Source organism: Crinia signifera, chromosome 5 (assembly GCF_055691185.1).
Source record: "Crinia signifera chromosome 5, ASM5569118v1, whole genome shotgun sequence".
NCBI lineage: Eukaryota > Metazoa > Chordata > Amphibia > Anura > Myobatrachidae > Crinia > Crinia signifera.
Window position 1 is genome coordinate 239,166,118 of NC_139221.1, and position 17,907 is coordinate 239,184,024.

At 41.3% G+C, this 17,907-nt stretch overlaps 1 protein-coding gene across 4 annotated transcripts in view; it reads right to left on the reverse strand.

The window, feature by feature from the left end:
- Positions 1-17,907, reverse strand: part of LRRC3B (leucine rich repeat containing 3B) — a 182,147-nt gene that overhangs the window by 131,455 nt on the left and 32,785 nt on the right. For 2 of the 4 annotated variants that reach the window (XR_014475036.1, XM_083188712.1), the window contains exon 2: positions 3,973-4,174. The exons of the other annotated variants lie outside the window; for them this stretch is intronic. The gene's annotated coding sequence lies outside the window, so the exon portion shown is untranslated. The remainder of the gene's footprint in view (positions 1-3,972; positions 4,175-17,907) is intronic. 4 annotated transcript variants of the gene reach the window in all.

Genomic DNA, 17,907 nt, shown 5'->3' on the forward strand with positions numbered 1-17,907 from the left:
TGCATCAGTATAGTGCTCCGAGGCAGATAAAGATATCTCTGTCTTGCATACCCTCCAACTGTACTGATTTATGCGGTACAGTACTGTTTTCTAACGGCCTTTACCGAATAAATTCCCCTGTACCGATTGTACCGGTTTTCTAGCCTTCAGCCGCAGCGTGTCGCCTCCTTCCTGCACATCTCTGTCTCAGCCGAGGAGGACTCAGCCGAGGAGGACTGCCGGCTATTCCCCAGGGAGCTTGAAGGGGAGCTGCCGAACAAGACTACAGCTCCCAAAGTGCGCCAAGAGAGGACACGGCATGCCCGCCTCCTCCTGCTCGGGGATAGATGGGAGAACTTCACTTATACATGCTGTTTGTCAGGGACAATGATCGATGCGCAGCAGGAGAGGACCAGCGGGGCAGGGAAGGTAAATTATTATGTTCAACTCACACACAGGTATTGAAAGTATAGGAAAGACCACGCCCCTTTCCCGTAGCCATGCCCCTCTCCGGGGGGGGGGGTTTGTACCGATTTCTGACCCTCACATGTTGGAGGGTATGGTCTTGGTAGGAGGCACCTACTGTTATACCATGTACTGTAATTTCAGTAGTGGATGGGCTAATGAGAGCAGGAAGCATCCCCACACATGTCATTGGTGGGTTATGACTCCTAGTCTGTGGAGCGCTCACATCACCAGACTACCTGGGAAAGTAGCATTCAGCAAGGAGACTGACACAGGACTCAAGCACTGAACAATAGAGGTACTTTCAGCAGACACTAATCTCCTTTCCCTGCAATGTAAATAACAGCAGGTGAAAAATAAGTATATCTGCAGATGTCATAAGTCTGTGTTATACTCTGTCTTCTTTCATTCTCGGTGTGGCCCAAGGATTGTTGCTAGATCCAAGTTGGTTAATGAACCTTTTCTAGCCAGAAGGAAGAGCAAAACTGGTGGCCTCCCACTGTCACTATCAATGCAACCACTTATTGCCTTTAGAAACCAAGTGGCAAGCAATGCGGATCGTGGTGAACAAAGAGAGTCCGCGAAGGTCCATTTGGGCACCCATGTTCAGTTCTTGCTACTCCAACGTGACATCAGAGTTCCTTTCTCAAACTAGGATCTAGAACTAACTCTTGTGTAAGACAGTTCCTACATCACTTTTGCTTTACAATTCTGCAAATGCAACATGCAGTGGTTTGGCCTGATTGTTGCAGTACATGTTAATAATTGATATACAGTATAGGCCTATTTATGGGAATGCAACACCAGATTGATTACACTGTTGACAGTTATGATGCTAACATTATTGCAATGGACATAGAACATGTTGACATTTGCAGAATGTCGAAATGATTACCATGTCAACATCTGAAGTGTCGACATATGAAATTACAATTTTCCCAATACTGACATTATGGTTAGGCTGCGGTAGGAAAGAGTTAGGATTAGGCTGCTGTAGGGCTAGGTTTAGAATTTGGGTTGCAAGGGTTATGGTTAAGCTGCAGCTGGGGTGATCGGGATATGTGCACTGCAGATGACTCTACCAAAATGCCATGTTAGTTTGCCACAACACCAAGCCGGAGCCACCAGAGCAGGTGAAAGAACCCACACTACCATTAGGTCTGTTTTGTTGGCATCGAAATCATTTCAACATTTTACCAACGTCGATATCATGAATGTTGACATGATGAATGAGAAATAAAATCATATTTAGGAGCTTACTAAATACCCCCCCCCCTTCCCCCCGCTGAATCCCCTTGAGGGGCCGAAAGGGACAGAAATCATTTGATTGTCACCGGTCATCGATTGATTTCCCTTCAGAAATAGAGTAAACTGACTTTTATTTCCGTCTGAGTCCGCTGAAGAGAGGGCGGGCACTGACGTCATGTGGCATCAAATGCAAGCCCCCGGCAGGCATCTGCTCCCCTGATTCTTGGCTTTGTTTAACTTATTTATAATTTACAATTTACTCGGATCAGGAACGCTCGTCATGTGAGGGACACGGCACACTAATATGGGGTTCATGTTATGAATAAATTGACATAAAAAAACTATTAAAAACCCATACCATGATGAGCATCTCACACCCTAATTCATTTAGCATTTTTGTATTTAACATCAAAAAGTACCTTCACTTTAACTTTCATAGATCAATGTAAATATCTGTACTTGCACTCTTTAGAACAGATACTTTGCTGATATTATTTAGATGTGATTGGCTAAACTGAAGACACAACTCTGGTGCTTATCTAATCTGTGTATGATATATCTTCTTAATAAATGTTATCTTCCTGTATGCTGCAACACACTTGTAAAAGTCAAGATATGCGCCTATAAATGGACAATCTTAATAAAGTAGATTGATTCATTTGCTTTTCACTCTGTTCTTCACATCCAATAATGTTAAACCAGATGTGAGTTCCACTGAACTAACTATATTTTTCCAAGATAACTTGTGTGCGGGTATAACCTTATGAATCTAGTAAAGAAAACCATCAGGGGGGGAGGGGGTGTTTAGATTTAGGCACTAGTGAGGGAACCTTAGGCTGTGGGGGGGGGGGGGGGGGGCAGGGGGTGTTGGGGTTAGGCTTTTAAAAGGAAGAGTTAGGGGTTGGGGCTTACTTGACCACTGCGGGATTCCCTTCTTTAGGATTCCAGTGTTGGTATTCTGACAGCTGTTATCCCCTTTGTAATCTATTTTTTTTTAATCATATAAGCAGTTTAAGTTGAACTAAATTTACTAATTATACACCAGTCTTAGCTGACAAAATGTAATTATTATTCCCAAAATCCAGCTAAAATTTAATGTTGCAGCATATTTTGTTCTTCTACAAATATATTTTGTATTTAGTCTCCCACCTATGGCAAATGTATCTTAAATCCTAAACTTTATGGATATGCCATTTTTATTAATTTCACAGTATCAGAATACATTTCCTACCTCCCTAATATTCATATCAGGTAATTTATCTTGAGGTGCTCAGTTTGCTGCCTGCTGAACAAAAATAATGTGTCTAATGTTTTTCGCCTTTTTTGAAAAGTATCAATTATTTAAACCATTTTAATTTATCTCTTTAATAAGAGATTGAATAATAATAATCTCAATATGAGCACTGCTACTTTAATTAACAGATCTGATTGCTGGTATTCCCAAATGCAAATGAGCAGTCACAGCTTCTTATGTGTTATGTGAACACTCATGCTCTTCTGTTATATAATGTAACCTCATTCCAAATACAGCACTATATACATTGAAATGGATCAGTCACCATGATTTAAAGGCAGGCTAGTCATGTGTCTTTGAATTTCTATTTCTTTTTTAATAGGATTAAGTTACAAGTGTATAATAATTCCACTTGTGCAAGGATTCCCTACCTTTTAAAATAGGTATTTAGTATGATTACAATACAGCATTCCACGCTTTGCAAGAGTGGTCTTTAGTGTGCTTACCGCGTTCTACTGTTTATATAATTTTTCTGGTTCCAACCTCGTTTTTCAAGACACAGTCCACATTTTAAAGATCCATGCTTGAGCACAACTTATTTAATTAAAATAAGTGAGCTACAGATGGAGTGCCCTTCATTCTTGCAGGGCTGGCGGTCGGATCTCCAGCCCTGCAAGAATGAAGTTGCTGCTGTTGCCTGTTGATGGTGGCAGCAGAGAGGCCCTCTAGTGTCTGGTAATCTAACATTGAAAGACCCCAGTGTTCATTATTGCTCAGTGGGACTCACTAGGTTTTCTGCTGAATCCTCGGTGGCTCAGTCCGATCCTGCCTCAGTATGCACCACAGTTCCCCCCTTGAATGCCACACAGTTCTCTCCCAATAAGCCTCACAGTGCCATCCCTGTCTTCCAGTTTTCCCCCAAAATGCACCACATTGCTTTCCCATATGCAACACAGTTCTCTCCACAATATGCATTACTGTGCCTGAATTCCAAACAGTGACTGCACTTCCCCAATATTCCCCACAATGCCCCTCAGTATGCTTACCTCTTATTTTCTGGCTCCTCTCTTGAATACTTCTGGGCCTTTGCATGCACATACAGTGTTATTCTCAATGTCCCTCCTCAGTGTCACAGATATGATGTCACATGATACCAATATGGGGGACTTGGCAGCTGCTCTTCATTATATGCATTGTGCATGCAGAACACAGAGCCGTGGCAGCTCTCATCTATGCGCCACTGGGTACCTGTTAGGGTAATAGCAGGGTCAGGGTTGCTGCAGAAACAGAACTAATTCCTGCTACCAATACATGTGATAGAATATAGTTCCACCAAAGGGTCCACTTTAACCAGTGGTGCCCTTTGTGGTATAATCTGTCCCCGCTAGCATCTGGAGCTCAAACTCCACTTACTCCGCCACTTGCTGTCACCCTTTTCAACTTCTAGATGTTATACAGTACTACCTGTCAATAATTAACAGTAAAAAAACATTTCTTGTGCTTTACTTTTTTTGTGGAATTTTGTTAATAATTTATTTGGTTAATTAAGCACATAATGCTGCTGCTTTCAAAATACATATCTAGCCTAATATGCATACGACTAATATGCACAGCCATATATTGTATAGTGATAATATTATTCTATTTTCTAGAAATAAAATGTTTACTTTTCATGCAAAAATTCTCATCGGAGGTCTGTCTAGTCACCTGCAGGAAAGTAGATTGATATGCATATGCCTACTGTGTCTTTATTTACAGCTACAGTAGGTATGTAACAGAAGGTTTTCATAGGCTTGTCAGCATCTCATTGGAAAGAGTAATGAAAATGCTTCCCACATGTCTCCCTAGTTCTGGCCAATTTCTGTAAGCAAGGAAGTTGATTTATTGAGAGTATAACTGCTTTTGAAAGCAGTAACTGTGTCTTTGGCATCAGATCTAATTTTTAACACTAATAGTCATATAATCGTCTGGTTCACTTATTCAGTTTGAGTAAGTGGCAACTCTACAGTACTTTTTCATTTTTTTTTTATTTTGTACATATATTTATCAAATATCACCAATTGCCATTTGGCCCAAGATACCTCAGAGACATTATTAGAATTGCTGAGGTAATCTGGAATCTCATTACCCACAATGTCTATAAAATGTGCTTTATTGGTTAGCAAGTAAAATAAAAATGTGTAAAACATCTGTTCACTGTACCGTTTCCCAGCTTCACCTGCAATGGAGATGGCTGCACTTTACAGCTGCTCCTCTGTGGCCCAAGAAATATTGTGTACATGGCCCCCAGGTGGCTCTACAAGTCTGAAACTCAGCCGCTACTTTCTAAGGGAATTTTGCCTTAAATAAATGCAAATGTTTTTACAACCTCCATGTCCACAAAGCAGCAGCGCCATCACTTAGAGAAGTGCTGCAAATCCAACATGGCAGGCACATTTACACTGAAGGCACCGTTTCTGCTGAAGCTCTGTCTGCGGCTTGGCTCCCTCAAAACTCCTGGCCTCTTATCAGGGCATTGTGAAAGTTATTAAAGAGACCATAGCACCGTTAATGAGACAACTCCTTTAAACAGGTCCTCCAGGAACATTGCCGAATGTGCCCCCTCCTCTCCGGCGGTGCAGTAGACTTTGGCATTGTGCCAGAGTCTTTTGCTAATGGGCAGGTCTCCGAGAACATGGTGCTTTTGCTGCATCCCCATGGAGACCCCAATTGTTCATACAAGAATCACCGGAAGATAAAATAAATTGAACAATTGAGACTATAATAATAATAGGCAACAGAATTATAGTAAAAATGTTGTTTGCAATACATTCCTTGTGTTGTATAACTTGTGAATGCTCTGTGTCTTGTCTATAAGTATTCACTTCCAATGGGCAGTATGGTCTCCATCAAGCATACAAAGTCAAATTCAAACACGACAATGTGTACTACATTTTTAAATTATATATAAAATCTTACAAAGTAGTGCTCTTTGAGACACATATCAAATGAGAAAGCCATACTCCACTAACAGTGACTGATGCAAAACCAGGTGTATAAAGGATTCTTTGATTTTTGTGGAACTAATACAGTATGTCCAACTATTACAGTACAGTCATACTTTTATTACCTAAACTGCTGCATACCATACAGTATATATTTAATAATTAAAAGTTTGTTAAAAGTTCAAATCTGGTGACCCGAGAACCAATAAATTAGCTATATTTCTTAACTGTACCAGATAAAACCCAATACGTTTTACAGCTTTCCATCAGAGACTCAATCTTGGCAACTATTTTTATTTGAAACAGAGACCCTGTAAATGCTTTGACATGCATTACTTGCAGTTTTTTATACTCACTACCACAAATTTTAGATGCGGTAGAGAATGTTTTGGACATGTTTACATGTAATAATCGTTTGTCCTATTGTCCGGTCCCTACTTTCCAAACATTTGTTAATTTCCACCTGCTAGTAGTAGTCATTGTGACTTGCAGCGGCAGGCAAACTCACGGGCACTGAAAACTCACCTATTCTTCAAAGCGTACCCTTCCACTGCATAAACCAGCTGGTTCTCCGACCCCTTGCCTGTTTCCTGTTTACATCCTGCTATCTAACCACCACCCCCTCGCTTGCACCTCTTGTAATCTGTCTGTCTCCCCTTCCTACTAGATTGTAAGCTCCTCCGAGTAGGGCCCTCTTCCATTCTGTTGTCAAAGCCCACTTCTCTTCACATTTCACTCACAGCTCTCCTTTACTCCAACACTCAGTGACCATCTTCGTCTGCATACTCCTCTCCATCATTGGCCTCAAGCCTCTAGTTGTATGTTGATTGAGTCCTCACTACTTATATCCAAGCTGTAATGTGTATTGATCTGTGGCGCTCTTTATTTGTACTGTATTTTTGTTATTTATTCAATGTTATGCCAAGTTTTGTTTCCCTGTATTGTTCCTTTGTACGGCGCTGCGAAACACTTGTGGCGCCTTATAAATAAAATTATAATAATAAGCAGGAAGTGGGTGTTGGATGGCATATGCTAGAAGTATGGCGAACCTAGTAATTGGTTGCAGCTAGGGTGTGAGGTAACCTACCTCCAATAGGCATACAGATATTGACCTGAGCCATATTCTTATTGATAAAACTCAAATAAGCCAAATTATTTAGTCGATAAAATTATCAATTTGTTTAATATAAAATGAAAGTACTTAAAGAGAGTTATTTATTTGCCTGCTAACAAATGTCTTATTTTTTTTGCATTTTACATAATTTTGTGTATTAAGTTTAATTCACATAGTCAGAGCCTAGGACTTCAATGCAAACACAAAAATCTTCCTAAGTCTAAAGTGAAGGGAAGAGCACTTATTCTCTGAGCCTCAGGATTGAATCTGCTTGATTGCACCAATACTGACACTACAATGAAGGAAGCAAAGTGGAGCGGGTAGAGTGGCATTGCAAGAGTATGTCTTGCTATAAGCTTGTGATGGTGTTGCTGCAGGGATGAGGAAATGCTTTGCTACAGGAGAAAGGTGAATGTGTTTATACATGGGATTGCCACACTAAGGTGGTAGTGCATCTGCTTTGCACACACTTCTCTATAGTGACCTTTCAACACTGCCACAAGGTGATTTCCACTAGTAAATGGTATGCATTATACATCCCTTGTAAGCCCACAAATGTTTCGGGGCCAGCTGTACTGACATCACTGGCCACCCACCAAAGATTTCCGGGCTGTGTCTAGGGGAATCGCCAGTGCTGATCCGCACCTGGCAATCAGCATAAACCATTAGTGTTAAGCTCCCCTCCCCCCCCCCCCAAAAAAAAAATCCTACTGGATGAGGTTAAGTGTAATAATGGTTTATGCTGATTCTCGGGTGCCACAAGACAGCTCGGAATCAGCACTGCCAAGCTCCAGGCATTACTTGAGGATAGCTGTCCCCCATGCACTAGGGATCCCACCTGCACTAATTTATACCCACCCATGGGAGGTGTGTTTTATTAACCCTAACCCACCACTGAAGGGGTTAAGCAAGTATAGTGTTATTATGGTCCTTTCAATGAGTGCGATATCCCAGTGTGGCCGCCTGCGCTAGAAAGGGTTATGCACCCTACAGGGGTAAAGAGGTTGGTTATAGGATACTAGCATTCAGAATACCAACACTGGCATCCTGACTGTCTAAAATCCCAACAGAGGTACACAACTAAAAACTAAACTAACCCTAACCCCTAGCGCTACCCTTCCTGCAGTGTAACCCTAACACATCCCCTCCCCCACAGCCTAAACCAAACCCTCTCCCAGCAGCCTAACCCTAAACGTCCCTGGCATATGTTTGGGATTCTGTCTGTCAGGATTTCATCATTGGCATCTGGCTATCGTGATTCTACAGCATGTATTCTGACCGCTGGGAGCCCGTTGTGACTATCCCATCTATATACAACCCATCTATATCCCCACAATATTTCTGCCACTTGCATCTAGGAAGGAATTTCTCCTCTTCTTTCTTTGTGAAAACATTTCTCTCAAATTATATTACTGAAATCTGAGGCAACAGAGCGAAAACAAGTAGATAAAACTGTACAGCAATTCTTTCACTTCTGTACTATTGTACTGACCTTAGTTATTAGGACTAAAAGCTTTCATACTGCCCTACTTATATAGAATGTATAAATCTGCAATGTTTCCCTTTGTGTAGTTTCCCCACATGAATTACACCTCTGTTTACTTGCACTACAAAAACTCATTCACCTATAGTGCATTTTTCTTCAACCCCAGACTGTATGGCTCTGACATTTCAATTAATTCCTTACTATCAGATTCCCAAACTTCCTGTTCATACCATGTAATTCAAACATTCATCTGTCTTATCTCATGGAGTTCTAAGACAGCTGCCTCTTTTATCATGATAATGTACATCGGGTTTTCTAGTTTTTCTACATTGTAAGCAGCCTTCATGTTAATGGAATTCTGTCCTTATTGACACAAATAATAATTTTATGGCAGTGTTGACATCCAAGAGATTTAAGAATAAAAGCTACATAAATAACAAATGTAAAAAATATATACCACATGCCCTAACTAAAAATTAAGAATTTGGTTAATAAAATCATTTGTCAAACTCATTTATCATTTAACTTAATTCCATCATTAGCAACATGTAACAGACATAAATTACTACTAGTTCATTTCTAGATGGTTACTTTATTTTTTAACTTGAGAAATCTTAAGATTTAGTTGTAAGTTTGTTACATGAGCAAGCACTGGTTGATAGCTCTTGACTGCACATGCAAAAGGGTTACACAGAATGTAGGAGCTGTATCACATAGGAATGAGTTAACAAAAAACGTATTAAGGATCAAATTTAATCCAAGAACTGTCAAGAGCAAAATTTTGGTGGTTTCTTCCTCATTAGTCCAGGGCTGTGGTACAGGGACCCGACAGTTGGGATTCCAACAGTCAGTATATGGACATCGAAATCCCGACTACCGGTACTCCGACAGGGGGAGAAGCGCATCCATGCCGAATGTGGGCTTGCTGCTCTTGCCACACTGTCGGATCGGTGGCTCGCTGCACTCACCACAGGTTCTATTCTCAATTTATGGGAGAATAGCCCGTGTAACTATCAGGCATTTAACAGTCAGGATTCCGATGTTGGTATGGTGGGGTATTATATGGTACCAAATCCAGATGGGATCATTTGTCTCGTTGTGTGGATTAAATACTGTATATGCCTAATGTTGATTTTTAACACTCATTTAAGTTGTAGTTTCTAAATCTGTTTTGTGTGTATGCGTGTCTTCAATTCAATCTTGTCTACTTTGGAGTTCAATTCTGGGATAACTTGAGAGACAGGTGCATAAGTGTAATAATGCAAAGAGTCCATGCTGTACCCCATCACTATATATATATATATAAAGCAGACAGGCGGCGGCACTCGACAAAAGTAATGACAGGATACCAGCAATTGAAATCAACGTTTCAAACCTCTTTTAATGGGTTCTTCTTCAGGATACAAATGACATAACATATAACACACACACATTTATACATACCACCAGGACCACCCCTTAGATTCCGTTACCGGCTCACCACGGTCGCGCTCCGACGTCAGACGCATCCGCGCACTCCATGCGCGTCATTGCGTCAACGTCACGGCGCTTCCCGACGGCCGGACCCAGCACAGGTTACCATAACAACAAATCAACAATACAATGTAAACATTACAGGATCTAGTCTGTATAATGCCAGACAATACATCTTATTACTCAGTACTGGGAGGGAAAGGAAAAAACAATAACTAACAGAATTAATACATCAAATGAAATAGCCAAAAAATTCACAAATAATAATAAACACAACCACCAGTGTTTACATAACGTCAGAGGACTAAAATAAATCAAACATAAATACTAATAGAAGAAAATTAAGAAAATATGTAATGAACCTATACACCACTGTTAGGGTAGACTAAATTTCATAGGTGCTGGGTGAAAACTACTTGCATGTAGGACTGTGTTCCGGTCAGTGGGTTTAACAAAGACCGATGTTACCATACGTCCTTCAACTATTGTAAGAGCAACATCGAGGAAGTTGACAGCCACCCTATCGAGGGTGTATGTCAACTTTACCGTGCTGCAGGACGAATTGTATGTCTCAATGACTGAAATAAACTCCTCCTCCTCGCCAGACCAAATCAAAAATAAATCATCGATGTATCGAGTGTAAAAAAATACACATCTCGATACATCATCACTGGAAAAAAAGATGTCCTGCTCAACCTCCATCATAAATGCGTTGGCGTACGATGGGGCAAAATTGCTCCCCATCGCACAGCCAACGCACTGTAGATAGAAGTTACCATCATAAAGAAAAAAATTGTGTGTTAACACTAACTCAAGTAAGGAGAGCACAAAATTGATGTCAGGGCCTTGATAGTTGGCGTCATTAGTCAACAGCCTCCTCACTGCTCCCAATCCAGCCGGGTTGGGGATAACAGTGTAGAGGCTGGTGACATCGACGCTACATAATAAGCAGTTCTCTGGTAAGGGTCCCAATTCCATAAGTTTATTTAAGAATGCCATGGTGTCTAACAAATGCCCAGGAGAAGCTTTTATACTAGGCTGGAGTATGGCGTCAATGAATGTCGACACGTTTTGAAACAAGGATCCACGTGCGGCTATGATGGGTCTCCCAGGGGGTGCCACCAAGCTTTTGTGGACCTTGGGCAGTGTGTATAATAGTGGAACCACAGGGTCTACGACTTTCAGAGCAAGAGATAATTCAGGGGTAATTACACCATTATCTACGGCGGTTTTCAACAAAGAATTTAGAATGTTGGTATACTCTACCGTAGGGTCCTTTCTGAGTGGCTTATAGATGGTAGTATCTTCCAGTTGCCTGGTGATCTCACGTCTATAGTCCCCCAGATCCTGCACCACCAATTAGCTCCATTACTAAAAGGTTGTGGCCCCTTATCCAAATGGATGCAACTTTGGGTTTGTCGGAGACCAGGATAATGCCGTGCTACACTAGGGGGAGGAGTGTGCGTGACATTGTCATGAAAACTGACGTCTCAAAGCTTAAAGAATCCAGCAGTGAACAGTTCTTAACTGCCAAACCAGGATGCTTCAAGTGTTTGGGTTGCGCCACTTGTAGGGCTCTCATAACTGGCGATGCCATTAGACATCGTGTTACTTGCACGACTAAGTATATAGTGTATATGATCAAGTGTATATGATCAAGTGCCCTTGTTCATTGCACTATATAGGCAAAACACAGTGCACGCTGCAAGAACGCATGGCAGGGCATCGCTCCTCTATCAAGCTGGCCCTGGAAAAAGGCTTCAGTGATCAGCCTGTGGCTCACCACTTTTTAGAAGCCCACCATACTATCCTTATGCTCAAGTATATGATCATTGATCATATTCCTGCATCATCACGTGGGGGCAACCGAGCCAAATTATTACTCAAGTGTGAGGCCCAATGGATACATTGTCTAAATACCCTCTCTCCAAGAGGTTTAAATGAGAGTAAGGGCCTGCACTGTTTTTTGTAGTATACAGAGATGTTAGGTTGTGTAATATAGAAGGACATCAGTTATTCATGTGTCTTTGCCACTGACCAGTGTATTGGATATAATCTAGACATGGTATTTAGTTTAGTACAAAATTAGTTTCATTTTTCTATCGGTCTCAAATCTGCAGCAATCTATACCTTTTTTAATATATTCCTTGTTTCACAGTGGTGTATAGGTTCATTACATATTTTCTTAATTTTTTTCTATTAGTATTTATGTTTGATTTATTTTAGTCCTCTGACGTTATGTAAACACTGGTGGTTGTGTTTATTATTATTTGTGAATTTTTTGGCTATTTCATTTGATGTATTAATTCTGTTAGTTATTGTTTTTTCCTTTCCCTCCCAGTACTGAGTAATAAGATGTATTGTCTGGCATTATACAGACTAGATCCTGTAATGTTTACATTGTATTGCCGGCGCTGTATGCAGTATTGTTGATTTGTTGTTATGGTAACCTGTGCTGGGTCCGGCCGTCGGGAAACGCCGTGACGTTGACGCAATGACGCGCATGGAGTGGGCGAATGCGTCTGACGTCGGAGCGCGACCGTGGTGAGCCGGTAACGGCGGGAATCTCCGTAAGGCGTGGTCCTGGTGGTATGTATAAATGTGTGTGTTATATGTTATGTCATTTGTATCCTGAAGAAGAACCCATTAAAAGAGGTTTGAAACATTGATTTCAACTGCTGGTATCCTGTCATTACTTTTGTCGAGTGCCGCCGCCTGTCTGCTTTATTTAACCCCGCTGGGGGTCTATGGATGGCACCGCACCTATTACTCTCATTGCAGAGGAAGTGCAGCTCCTGACTGGACTATATATATATATATATATATATATATATATATATATATATATATATGTCTAGTCAGGAGCTGCACTTCCTCTGCAATGAGAGTAATAGGTGCAGTGCCATCCATATGCCATCCATAGACCCCCAGCGGGGTTAAATAAAATATATATATATCACAAATGAAGTGGCATTCAGCGATAATAAGAAGGTGAAAAAGTGAGGACTCATTAATCCAAGAAGCCCTAAATCGATGTTTCGGGATACGGTGATAGCACCTATATATATTTCATAACTCCTGCTCACTTCCCTAGTCAAGTGGGGAGTAGATTGATGGTACAATTTTCTGTGAATCAAATAATCTGTGTAAGGTTATTGCAATGTTTATGCATAATGCTTGTAGACACTCCTTTACTCCCCTGATTAATTATTGATGGTCTCTGGACCATGGGGGTTGCTGGGAAGTTTGTGTAGCCTGGTGTAGTGCACAATGGAGCAGATGTATTAAAGTATGCATATGGTATGACGGAGTTATAGAACCTAGAAATAAGAAACCATCGGCTACACTGATGACATCCCCATTGTGACAGCCTAATCTTCCCCCCTGAACTACTCATGTTGGGTAATCAGATGTTGATGAACCATAAGGGATTGTTACCTATTCCTTTAATAGATTAAAATATATTCATGATGTCGACACAAGAGCCACCTTAATATGAATTATTTGTAATTCTATGACTATCCATAAATCTAGCTCTACTGCTAACCCTTGCTCTAAACTTAAACCTAATGGTAACCGTGACACTAAACCTGATAGAAATTTCGACATTCTGTCAATGCTGACATTTTGAAAATGTTGACATTAATATCAACATTTCAACCACTGACATCATCAATGTCAAACTTCTGTCAACATTGTGAATGTAGATCTTCCAATTGGCAACATTCTAAATTAATATGATGTCATGCATGTGCTTTAAATGTTATTGTTGTTCTCTATTGTAGCCAATGTTTTTCTTTGGGTACCGATATATTTCTTATAATTTTATCTAAAGTACAGAAGCTGAAGAGCAGAGAAACACCACAATCCCCAAAGGTGCCCCAAATATAATCATACCCTTATAATGGGCATTTTTGATTTTCCACAATCAATCTGAGGCTGTTAGGAGCTCAAAACCACAGAGTCGTTCTTGGGAAAAGAGAAAGGGATCACGTAAACAGCAAACTTCTTTTGAAACAAAAGCAGGGCATTAGATGTGAGAGGGACATCTCTTCAAAGGATACAGTAAATACAGCTCTAAGGTTGTTCAGTGGAGTGCTTGTTGTAATGAAATCTCTGTCATTTGATATTTATATCATAATCAATTTTTGTGTCATCATATATAAAGTAAATCACTTTTGCACTTTCCAGCTGTTTTCCTAAATAACTCTTAACACCTTAAAACCCAAAGGATCCGAGTATAACACAAAGGGCCAAGTCCAATGACAGTAGAGCTAACCTACTGTATATTCCAATATCCCCACACACCAGACACATTTACAGACCTCAATGCAAGGACTTCCAGATGCCAACAACCCAATCTTAAAGGGGTATTTTAACCTGAATTTAAATAGTGTAGAGTCTGTTTGCTGTGTTTAAAAAAAAAACATGTAACTTTTTTAACTTGTATATTTTGGATTTGTTATTAAAATTTGACTTTCTATATGTAATGCCACAAGTAGCCAAATTAACAGCCAAATTATTCTGTGAAATTATAATGAAAATATAATAAAAAGAACTGGATGATATGCCTCATGCCCTGGAGTTTTAACATGTGGCGCCCCGAGTGCAGCCTCCTCCATTCAGACCCACCACTCTCTCGCTGGCAGCAATATACAGCCTGAGCACTAGCTCTTAGGAAAAATGTAGCAGCAGTCATTTTCTCTACTACATGTGCACAAAATACCAGGAAAATGGCCTCCGCTCCATTTGCTCAATGATGATTTTTGATCTTGCTTCTGCCGGCAGGGGGACTTCGTAGATGTGAGTATTAAAGAAATGGGTGCAACATATGTCATGTCGGCCCCCAGACTCAGGGGCTGTGTACACCGCACACACTGCACCCACTATAAATACACCAGTTTGGCATGTGTATATTCTGTGTGCAACTGTATCTGTATATGAAATGTTGACCTTTCATGTATCGATTCTCCATATCGGCCTTCTGCATGTGTCGTCCTTTTGTCAAAACTGACCTTGTGCATGTCGAGCTAGTGAAAGTTGACCTTTTTCTGTCAACCTAATGACTGTCAACCTAGACATTTTCTGTGAGCTATACCACACCCAAAATATTCAAGGTTTCCTGACTCACCAAAACAATTTACAAGCCACTTAAAATGTATCATTAAGGTCTGAAATAAATAGATAAATCTAGGAAAAAAGAAAATGATTATGGATGAAATTCTACTTGTCGAGCATACCAAAAAATTGTTCTAGCTGGCAAAGTCAGTTTTGATCATTTCATGGCAGCCAGCCTGCAGGATCGCCATATTGCATGTGCTGGTGCAGGCTGGTGGAAAGAGGGCTGGCTAACAGGGACAAATAAGTGTCTCAATCACTTGCGCGTCCCCATCAGCAAAACGGCAGGGAGCGGCTTCCCTGCCCATCTCTGCTTTAAGAAGACAGGCAGGGAGTGGAGGCAGGCTGGGGGAGCTGCAGGGGGGCTGCTGGGAGACCGGGGGAGAGCTGCTACAGCCTCCAACAGAATGGAGCACGTGAGCGTCTCGTGTGCGCACGCCACCTTCAGACGGAGGATGGCAATTGGCGATAAAAACGCCAGGAGCAGCACAAATGAGAGCTGCTCCATCTGTATTTGTCCACTTTTTAAGGGGCTCCCTTGACATTACTATGTGCTAATCCTATTTTGATTGGACAAATTCAGCCAGCCAGTTTCTATTGTTTTTCTTAAGCAAGTTTTCTTTAAACTATTGGTCAGTGTGTGAATATGTTAGCAAAGTAAAAGTATAATGTCCCAATTCTACTCTGTCAGCACCAGCACCCTGCTGACACCTGCGTGCAGCAGTATATTATGCTTTTAAAGTGAGCCATTTATATTGAGGTAATAATCGGCCAGAAGCGGACACTAAACAGCAGCAGCGGCTACTTTTATTGCATACACTATTGTGAAATTATATTAATGCTGCAGCCGATGAGCTGTCTAAACCGCCATGGTGCACACAAAGGCAAGCAATTAAGCAGACATTAGCTACACCACCAGACTTCTGTGCAAAACTACGTCCTTTTGATCAGGTCAGGGTTTTTTTTACTTTTTTTATACTTTACCATTTATGGTAAAGTATAAAAAAAGTAAAAAAAATCCTTGCTTCCTCAACAACCAAACCCTAACCCTCCCCCTTATTGCCAAATCCTGAAGTCCCTAATCCTTAAGGGGGGGGGGGGCTTTCTAATGCCACACCTAACACAGCCTAACCTAACCCTCTTATCCTAACCCCCTCCCTGGGTCCTGAACCTAACCTCACCCTGGCCTTCTCCATGGCCTTCTCCATGGCCTAAAACCGAGACCCAGGCATATGTTTGGTATGCTGGCTGTTGGGATTTCGGCATCAGCATTTCTAGTGATGTTGTAATTACGGCATTGGTGTTGTGGCCGTTGGTATCAACACCCCAAATACCGGCATGCTGACTATATACCCTAGTACAGGGATAAGGAACCTTTGGCCCTCCAGATGTTGTTGAACTACACATCCCAGCATGCCCTGCTACAGTTTTGCTATTTGGCCTTGCAAAAGCTGTTGCAAAGCATGCTGGGATGTGTAGTTTAACAACATCTGGAGGGCCGAAGGTTCCCCATCCCTGCCCTAGTACATACCATGGAAACCCCCATTGTAAATTCTGTGTATTAATACTTAATATGAAGAGAGAAGCAACACTAAATCTGGTTAAAGAGCCTATTAGTATAGATACAGTACTCATTGTCCAAGATTCAAAAAACATCTCACATTGACTAGTCTAGCAGGGGTGGTAAGAATCAGCACTATGGGGGGGGTCTTAGAATGCACACCCTATATACATGAGGTGCTATCATACATGGTGCAGATGCACACTCCATATTATTAATCAATAATAGAGGTTCTTGGTATATTAATTGGCCAATAAATATTTGCCCACCATCCAGCTTCACGGTGACCTCATTTATGGTGGGTCCCTAATACTATGTTTGAATCTGGGGTGCGGAACCCCAAAAAGGTTGGCATAGGCCAGTCACCCCAGGGCAGCACACAAGTGAAAAACTAAGCTAAAAGTGTATTAACCCCTTCACGACATTTGACGTATATATACGTCATGGCCGGGAAGTACTTCCCGACCGTTGACGTATATATACGTCATGGCTTCAAACTGTCACTGCGTCTAGAGACGCGGTGACAGTTTGGAAATGTCTGCTGTCCCCGACAGCAGACATCCCCCCTCGCCGCCCGGGGGGGGCAGGGATGCCCCCACCGGTCGGCGATCGCTGTGATTGGCTGTTCAAATGTGAACAGCCAATCACAGCTATTTCTGTGTTACCGGCGGCTAAGCCGCTCGGTAACACAGGGATCGGCGGTGATCGGTGCTGGCACCGATCACCACCGATCCGCAGCTCTCCCTCCCACCCGCCCGGCAGCCGCTCTCCCTCCCTCCCACCCGCCCGGCAGCTGCGCTCCCTCCGGCAGCCGCTCCCCCTCCCTCGCTCCCTGTCATCAAGAAGCAGCCGCAGCCGCAGCCGCAGCGCTCCCCCCCAGCTCCAACCCCCCCCCGCATGTAAAAATCTTCAAAATGTATAAAATGAAATCATATATATATATATATATATATATATATATATATATATATATATATATATACACATATATATATATATATATATATATATATATATGTGTATATATATGTATATATATATATGTATATATGTATATATATATGTATATATATATATATATGTGTATATATATATATATATATATATATACACATATATATAAAATTTAATTTTTTACACAAAAATGCAGTACTGGCTCAAAATTTTTCGTTTTCACAAGGAATGAAGGAGACAAAGCACCCCAAAATCTGTGCCCCATTTCTCCCGAGTACGGCAATGCCTCAT